Source organism: Petromyzon marinus, unplaced genomic scaffold, assembly GCF_048934315.1.
Source record: "Petromyzon marinus isolate PM22_M1 ecotype Great Lakes invasive population unplaced genomic scaffold, UKy_Petmar_22M1.pri1.0 PM_Scaffold_23, whole genome shotgun sequence".
In the NCBI taxonomy this organism is placed as follows: domain Eukaryota; kingdom Metazoa; phylum Chordata; class Hyperoartia; order Petromyzontiformes; family Petromyzontidae; genus Petromyzon; species Petromyzon marinus.
The window spans coordinates 910,204-919,345 of record NW_027423202.1 but is presented as its reverse complement, the minus strand read 5'-3'; the positions used below and the strand labels follow the sequence as shown (position 1 = coordinate 919,345).

Sequence of the window (9,142 nt, the reverse complement as noted above, 5' to 3'; positions counted from 1 at the left end):
CTCAGGAGACAAAGGCGGCCAGGCACGGTGCAGGCCACCCACCCCCTTCAAGTGTCGTTCCAGACTTCATAGGTTGTCACTAATTGCACTTACCCCAACAATGTCTAAGGCTACATGGGGGAACTTTTCTTTGTTTATGCAGTGAGGAGCCGTAGTGTTGGGGTTAGTCGACAGCACTACAATCCTGGTGACTGGAGTAAAATACGCGTTCATGAATATCTGAACCAGTCCTGGGCCTCCCCTAGGTCGACTCAGCCATGAATGAGTACCATGTGCGGTGCCTAGGCACCACCACTTTAGGAGACAAAGGTGGATGAGCGTGGTGCTGGCCACCCATCCTCGTGTGTGTTGTTCAGGCCTTCATTAGGTGCTCGCTAAAAGAAAATTCCATAGAAATTTGTTAAAGGCTATATGGGGACGTTTTGTGTGTGTGTGTGTATATACACGTGTTTGCATCTCTGCGCCTGTGTGTGTGCATGTGTCTAGACCTATAGGTGAGTACATGTGTTTTTATACTTGTTTTTTGTGCCTGTGTGTTGCTGTTAAAGGCTATATTGGTGATGTTTGTCTTTTGTAATTCACAGGTTCACAGAATTTTTGTTCCCACGCGTACCTTGCCCCAGAGGCGTACCTGGGCCACATGTCATCTTTCCCGGTTGACATGTGGGGACTGGGTTGTACAGTGGCCGAGTTGGCTACCGGACGCATCCTCTTTCCGGCCATCAACAAACTCGACCAGCTCCCGTGTTATATGGAGGTATTGCCCACACAGCAGTAACACTGACAATTCCGTTATTGGCATCAATTTCACGACCAATTTGCTCTTGAAATCGCCCAACTCAGTCATTGCTTCTAACCACGTTCACTTCTCAGCGAGTATTTCCACATCAAGGGTATTAACATAATATTCAAAATTGGTATGACCAATAGAACATGCGACAGGAAATAGTTCCTTACAATTCCCTGAGCAGACCACTTAAGTCGTCTCTTCTGTGAGAAAGAGGCATACAAGTGCTCGCAACTGGTTGCAGGGTTGTCCACACACAAGCTACTGAGTTGCATACAACCGCGTGACAGAAGCAATTACTCAGGCGTAGACCCGTCAAGGTAACCGTGAGCAGAACGCATAGATTTTTAGAGCTGGTGTTATGACTCGTGATAGATTATTGCGTGAGGCCACGGATTGGCCAAATGTAACCCTAAAACCACCTGTAAACAATTTGAATTGTCAGATGAACAAGCATTTATCGCGCGAATTATTGTTGTTTCATCTCAACTGCTTGTAATGAAGACAATTGTCACAACCATATAAGCAATTTCAAATGAAGCCACGGGACCCATAACCTCCGCTGTGAATGAGGCAGATGGTGCATAGTATTTTGTGGTTTAATACAGCAGGAAAGACCAGGGCAGTCACTGGGATTGATCGGTGAACTTCTGCAACGTGCTGCGTACGCGGTTTTGCTGGGCCATGCCAATAACACTGCCGTGTGCCTGCATGCGAGAACCATCGGGAGTGGTAGCTGAGTGGTTAGCGCCCTGACCGTGTGGTGTTGAATGTTGGACCAGTCCTTGGCCTCTCAAATATCGACTAAGCATTAAATCAATACCTAGAGTGATTTGTAAAATAGCTACTGCGGTGTGGCCTTGGGTGCTGTGCCATCATCAGTAGGTGCTCATAGACAAAACATGCCACCCAAGTGTGTCAATACTGTATGGGTGATCATTGTCTCTTTGTAAATTGTGTGTAGACCCTCGGGATGCCTCCTCAGAATTTGATTGATGGCGCGCCTGGGAGAAACAAGTACTTTGGTGAGTGAAGGGGCGAGCGGGGGAACCGCATTAAGTTTGAGGCGGAGCTGGGTCTGTTAAGAGTTTAGTGGGGCATTACTTTGTATAGTTAACTACTTCCACACGTTTTTTTGCAGTCAATATAATTCATAATGCTTTTTTGGGGAAGGGTTAGACCTCATGGTGATCTGCCCAAATTTGTGTCATTAAGGCTCTCCACCACCTGACACAGGCAAGCAAATTAAAGTACCATGAAGTGCAAGCGATTAAAGAGACGCCAGTTGTGACTAGTAATCATTATTTTAGTAGAATCATCTGTAATGTGAAGGGCAATGCTCAAAACCACGTTTAGCAATCAGATCGGACGTTTTTGGGAAGCTGCAGAGGCGAGGAGACGTTTCCTCCCTCACCTGCAATGTAGAAGGTCGTCGCGTGGATCCCCACCCTGGCTGCTGTACATTGCGGGAACATATCTTCTCCCCTTTGCCTGGTCGCCTCTGAAGAAAAGGCAATAGTTCAGTGGGCTTTACCTGGTAAAAAATAATGTTTTGCTTGAAAGAGATTCAATCACAGTTAAAATAGCACTTCTTTGTTTACCTCAATGATTTATCATAGTTAATAAATATTGATTGCACTTGGTATTTGCGCTATCATTCTTAGAATGCAAAGCTATCACAAAGGAAGGTGCCTGCTGTGTTTCACAGACACCAACTGCAGTCATTTCACAGTAGCGGGCATAACACCAGCACGGTAATTTTATTACTTCACAAGGTCTGTAATGTCCCATTTTAAATCAAACAGCGCAAAGCATCATATGGTTAATACTGAAGTAATAACCAGGGCGGCTTGCAGAATTTGAACCATTAACTTCTGCAACATGCGGTCAAAGCACTTCCACTGATCTATGTCAGAGCACTAAAAGATTTTGTTTCTACGCTGTGGGTGTACAAGGGTGCTGTGGTTTGTTGTGATGTTTTAACTGGTCTGCATCGTTCCTGCAGATGGTTCGGGGATGCCTTTGATGTCCGGACAAAGCAGGGTCCCAGGCAGTCACCCCCTCTACTTGGCACTCGGGAGCCAGGACTCGGAGTTCCATGACTTCATTAGCCGCTGCCTGGAGTAAGAACACCCCCCCGCTCCCACCATACCACCGAGAGGTTTTCCCATTCAGTCACCTGGTAAAAAGAAAAGAGTTTAATAGTTTATCATCACTGGCGAAAGCTCCTCTTTGATCACTAGCTCCACCCTCTATTCTGATCATTCTTCATCTTCCAAGCCATATCTCCCATTAAACACCATTGTCCATAGTCTTGCATGTAAAAACATGCACTTGCATAGAGACCCACAGACTTACGTACTTACATGGCCGATGCACGTGTAGTGACTCAGTCGGAGACAGGGTTCTTAAGGGACCTTCCTTATTCTACACGTCAGGAAACCACATGTGCCCCGCGTGCCTACGCACTAGTCACACATCCATGTTCTTGAAGGTACTACCTAGCTGGAACAGTCTGCAGGCTGTCTAGCTTGCGGCGTCTAAGGTGGTCGGAGACGGAACCGACGAAGGTGACGAACGGTGACACGGCGAGGGGATCCACTTCCAGCAACAGCCGCGAGTTCCCGTCCCGGGCCCCCTTTTATTCCCCTGGCGTGGCCTCGCCCCGCCCTTGCCACGCCCTCTTTCTCGAACCTACTAGCGGGTTCTCAGGCTTCCAGATCGATTTCTTCCTGGGCTTCCCTTTAGATCTCCCTCTGCTGATGTGTGTACTGCCCCCTGCTGCCTCTGCCGCTTCCCCGTCAGCAGCCCGCGTTATAACACTACACACGTAAAGAGAGACCCATATACTGTCATACACTCACATGGTCCATACCAATATCCACAGACTACGTGGTCGAAAAAGATGTTAAATAATGTGGGAGGCAGAGGACATCCCGTTCGCACCCCAAGGTAAACAGGGAATGGCTCTGACTTCAGGCCACATAGCTTTACCTGAGATTGCCCACCATCATGAAGGCCCTTAATGTCCACACACTTACATAGAGACCCACAAACTTGCATACACTTACATCAGCCATACATTTACAAATACATAGACAAATAGACTCACATGCACTGACGTGGTCCATACACATATAAAGACCCAGACTCATACACTCACATGGTTTATACACTTATAGAAACCAATAGACTCACATACTCTTACATGAAAGCCCATAAAAGGAACATATATCGATATATGTATATCATGTATGTGGAGGGGGCTCGGTGAAGGATGCCACTGGGCAACGCCAGGCTACACGTACCTTGAGGCTACTGGACAGTTGTAAGCATTGACCCTCCAACAACAATTGAGGGTAGTGGAGCGATGTTCACAATGAGCGGACCACCAGGGGGAAAAATACATCAAGGTGTTACAGTGGGGAGAACAGAAGGTTCATCTGCCAGTCATCACCAATAGTGGAGGATTTATGCTTCTCCCTTTTTTATATAGTCAGGTCCTGCAATTTTTTTTTAATCAGGGCTCTATGACACAATCAGCCACTATTGAGTCATGACATAGCCAACATCGTGGCGTATACGTTAGATTATTGCAACTCACTAGTCTACGGGACGTCTGCAAAAAGCATTAGGAAGCTGCAGCATGTACAATATTCTTTGCAAGATCCAACCATGTCCGTCCAGTGTTCACGGAGCTGCATTGGATTACACTTGCTAAACGAATACATCACACTCAATACACACAAAGTGCTTACCACAAATGAACCACAAATTAACCACAACACCACTGGGGCAATTAACTTTTAAATATAGATTGAAAACTACTTTTTTTTTAACTCATGATTGAATGTAGTTTGTTGTCCTTCACCCGTACCTGCAATTGGCACGGTTGGCTATGTATGGTGCGAAATAAGTTGAACATACACACGTAAGTTAATGGACACAGTAAGAGAAAAAAATTCACGTAAATACTTACATCATTATCACCCTTGCCACGTGTGCCACATATTTCTGTGTGCCTCAACAGATGGGATCCAGCTCTGCGGATGACACCAGCAGAGGCACTGGCGCACAGCTGGCTGAGGGATGAGGAAATTCCGAGGGATGAGGAAGTGCCGAGGGATGAGGAAGTGCCGAGTCAGTGTGTCCCTGTTGTGGACACATCAATCCACTCAGAGGCATCCGCCAAGGAGGAGACTAGAGAGTGGGGTGAACCCCTGCAGAAAGAGAAGAAGAAGTCACGTCTGGTTCGAGCATACAGGGCCATATGCTCATTCTTCCGTGGCTTTAAGAAATGCACCGCATGCGACCGTAATGCTCATCCTGGGCGCGTACACATTCCACACACCGTATACACACACGCTCGCCTAAGCGAATACATGAGCAACTTCCGGTGCTAGCATCAATATCAGATCCCATCTCCTGAGTTTTTTTACCCCTACACATATAGAATAAAACCCCTCTTAACGACGGTAATTGGTTCCATGAATACGGTCATTAAGTAAGCTGGTAATTTAACAAGTAGAGTCGACCCTTCCACATCGCGGGGGTTAGAGGTGCAGGCCCCGCGATCTGAAAAAAACAAGTTAAATGTTTTGGTCCCCTTGGTGAGCGAAGCAAGCACCTCCAGTTACTAAACTTTTTAAATTATCTCTACATGTTCAGCCTTTGCGTGTCGTCTGCTGGCTTTTGCGTTCTTTTAGCAAACTTAACTTTTTACAAAATGTAACTTTAAAAAATAAAGTGTATATTTATGGTGTTGAAAGATACAATAGATTAATATTATACAGTACTGTACATATATTTAATGGATTTATGAGTCCCTAAACTTTTTGTGTTGTCTGCTGACCTTTGCGTGTCATCGGTGGCTTTCGCAAAACTCCCCAAAAATTCCCATTTTATTTCTTATAACGACCCCGCAATATATTGAAACCGCAATGGGGAAAGTCGCGATGCAGAAGGGTCGACTATAATTTGGTCATTAGGCAAGTATAGGAAAGACATGTTAAAGGCTTAATTTGTTTCCATAGCATCAAAAGTTACCCCTTTTCCACCCATAAAACGTACTTTATAATGTTTAAAAAATGTATATTAACAAATAAAGTTACTAACAACATGATAAACATAATATTAGAAGAAACATGGTTAATTCATTAATATTGCACTACAAAGTTGCATGATAAAGCGAGACGAATACAGCAATACTGTATAGAGTAAAACACAGTCCACGATGACACGCGAGATGCGTATGCAGGCTGAACAATGACCAAGGTGCATGGGTAGCATCTAGATTCGCCTTGCGTGATCTTATGCCGAGGCAGCCATACAACTGCTTATTCCAACTCGCACGGCATAGTTCTATTCACTCAATCGCGTTCATCCAATTCTTATCCGCGTTATAAAAATAATGTGTTCCTTAATACAATATTTGCGTGATGAAAACATGCTTTATAGCAGAACTGACTGTACACACATACACACTACACACACCACACACATGGGACTAGCCCATTAGTGTAGTTAGCCCTACGCTGGGCCCTGCCATCCTGGTTTTCATCCGGGCAGTCCTCAGAGGATGACCTCGCCACGGTTTCCAGGACATGGAAGGGCATAGCTGAACCAGCATTTGAGAGCTGAGGTGGCCTGGTGATATCACAGATGAAGCCAAAAAGGGCAAGTACCAAGGCCACCTGTTAACAGTTAAGATTAATTTTATTCATAGTTATATAAGTATCATTGTTGGTTTAATAGACGTAATAAAAATACAATATTCGTAACATCGTCTCAAACTCGTCTGTATGTCATGCAACTCGAAGTTCACAGCGGGGGAGGGGACGGGGAGGGGTCTGGGGCTTGGCTTCACCGACTCCCCCTTGAAACCCACGGTGGGACTTGTGCCTCCTTGTCATGCATAGAATGGTTCCACTCGGTGTGGACGCTGATGCGCAGTGGCCCCGATGAGTCACTTTCGGTATGGTCTGATTAAGGGCCCTTGCAATCAATTAACTCAGCCATTCGACTTGTCTACCGCTATGATGTGTTTACACACACTACTTGGTGCATTTTTTCCTCTGGTCAAACAGTGTCCATTCCCTCTACCGCACCTTTAGGCCCCAGGTGTCTCCCAATAACCTCTATCATCTACACAATGCGAAAATGAAGCCTCGAGACCTCATGCACCACCCTGAACGTGTGGTTAAGATGGTGATGGCTTTAATGTACACACGTGGACCTCCGAGTAGTAAGGTTGGCTACGTATGCTGCGAAAGAAGTTCAACATACATACGTGGGCAGAGTCAACCGGCCCTTTATGTTCATGCAGGGCGTTGGATACTCACTTTAGTTTGGTAAACTTAGCATCCCACCAACTCCGAAAAGGCAAATACGCACACTCCCACCTTCTCTGATACTCTGTAACACTCGGCTTGCTATCAAGGCCGATGAAGACAAAGCATCAGAGGGCCTCTCTGGCTCACTTTAACCATTTGTTCTTACAAGTAAAACTCTGGACCGGTTTTAACATTCAGTGTCTCATCAAGAGTCAGGCTTGCTTGAACCATTTGTTCAGTTCCAGCAATACTCTGGACCGGTTTTGACTTTCATTGTCTCATCAGCAGCAGATTCACCTTCATCAGGCTCAATCTCTGCCGCTGATGAGAACCTGAACGTTGAAACTCGTGTAAAATGTGATTCTCATCGGCCCCCAGGCCCATGGTGTAAACCAATGGAGCCTGCAGCTCTTAGCATCCAATCTGCCTCTCTCCTGGCTTCTCTTTGCATGTGCTATGAAGAAGAAAGGGAGTCCATTTCCCAAAACGTCACCTATTGTGCCTATTGTATATTTTAATGCAGTCAAAGCCTCACATGCTACGCTATTATTGATGACATGGAGAAGGGTCATTGCAAAAAAAGTCACCAGTTCATTGGTTGATGACGTCATTAGATGGGGAGGGGGCGGCTTCCCTGATGTGAAAAGAGTGCAGAACACTCAGTGCAAGAGAGAGACACAGACACAGAAATAAACACAGCGACACAGAATCATGAAGACATAAAAACACACAGAGACACAGAAACACAGTCACAGTGGCAAAGAGGCATACAGAAAAACAGAGATACATAAACACAAAAACACAGAAACACTGAGACACAGAAACAGTGAAAGGGACACGGTCACAGGAATACAAAAACACAGACACACAAAGATACAGAAACACATACAGACACAGAAACACAGCAAAAAAAAAACACTCAAAAACACATACAAAGAAACAAATATACAAACACTTAAACAGAGACATAAAAACAGACGGATAGAATCACAAAGACACAGAAACACAGACAGACGCATAGAGACACAGATGTAGTTGAGGCGTAGGTCTCCCCCTTCTATTCCACTAACATGGTCCATCCGGCACTCACCCTGGATGCAATAACCCCTTTTTATTAACTCCAACACCACCACCACCACTCAGTCTGTCAGTTGGGACATCCCTAATCCTGAATAGCCATGCGCATCGGGGTAACAAGGGGAAAAAACATAACTATTTACCACAATACGCCCGCACGCTTGTACGCACCTGCCATGCCATCCCACAGAGGTGCAGGCTGTGGTTTCTCGCTCTGAAGAACACGAGTAGCCAGGGCACAGCGTGAGTAGAACAGGCCCAGGGTGGAAGGTCATGGATTGTGTGAGCAGGGGGTGTATGGAATCTTCCGAGGGTAGTCACGATGTCTCAGCGCATACGACTGGGAGCACGCAGTGGTTACGAATGCCTGTCAACCTGATATCTTCAGCCAAGTGTCTACCGTTATGCTGACAATGCAGCATCGTGATAAGCCGCTTTGTATCTATATTCCTGGGATTCCCCGCTCCATGTCCTACTGGATCATGGTTCCGAGGTTAGCAGAGTTAGCCTAATAAACCCTCATAAACATTGTACACAGTTGTTTACAAATGGAGCTGTTTACAAATGGTTTAGAGATGGGCGGGGTAGCTAATGTTAATGTGGGGAAGGTCTCTGACACCTGCAGTAGGTCTACACCAATCAACGGGCTGTTTACAAATGGTTTAGAGATGGGCGGGGTAGTTAATGCCAATGTGGGAGAGGTACTACGGAGCTGTGTGGGGTGGCCATTGTATTGTGAGGGTTTAGCATTTTTCTTGTTGCGATCGAAACGTCGTGATATTGTTATTAGTTTTTTTATTTTTTCTATCTACGTGGCTTTACTGAAAGACCCAAAGAATATGAATTCCTGCAGTCATGAAAGCTTTAAGTCAAGATTCGTACCAGGTAAGGCACACCGAGCTAAAGAGTTATTTTTCAAAGCTACCTGGCCACAAATGATAGCTCA

General features: G+C 45.6%; 1 long non-coding RNA gene across 1 annotated transcript; it reads left to right on the top strand.

Moving 5' to 3' along the window:
* Nucleotides 1-2,797: 2,797 nt before the first annotated feature.
* LOC142922948 (uncharacterized) lies at nt 2,798-6,567 on the top strand. Its single transcript, XR_012940441.1, has 2 exons — nt 2,798-2,910; nt 4,818-6,567. It is a non-coding gene; the product is annotated as an uncharacterized LOC142922948 (long non-coding RNA).
* The last annotated feature ends 2,575 nt before the right edge of the window (nt 6,568-9,142 follow it).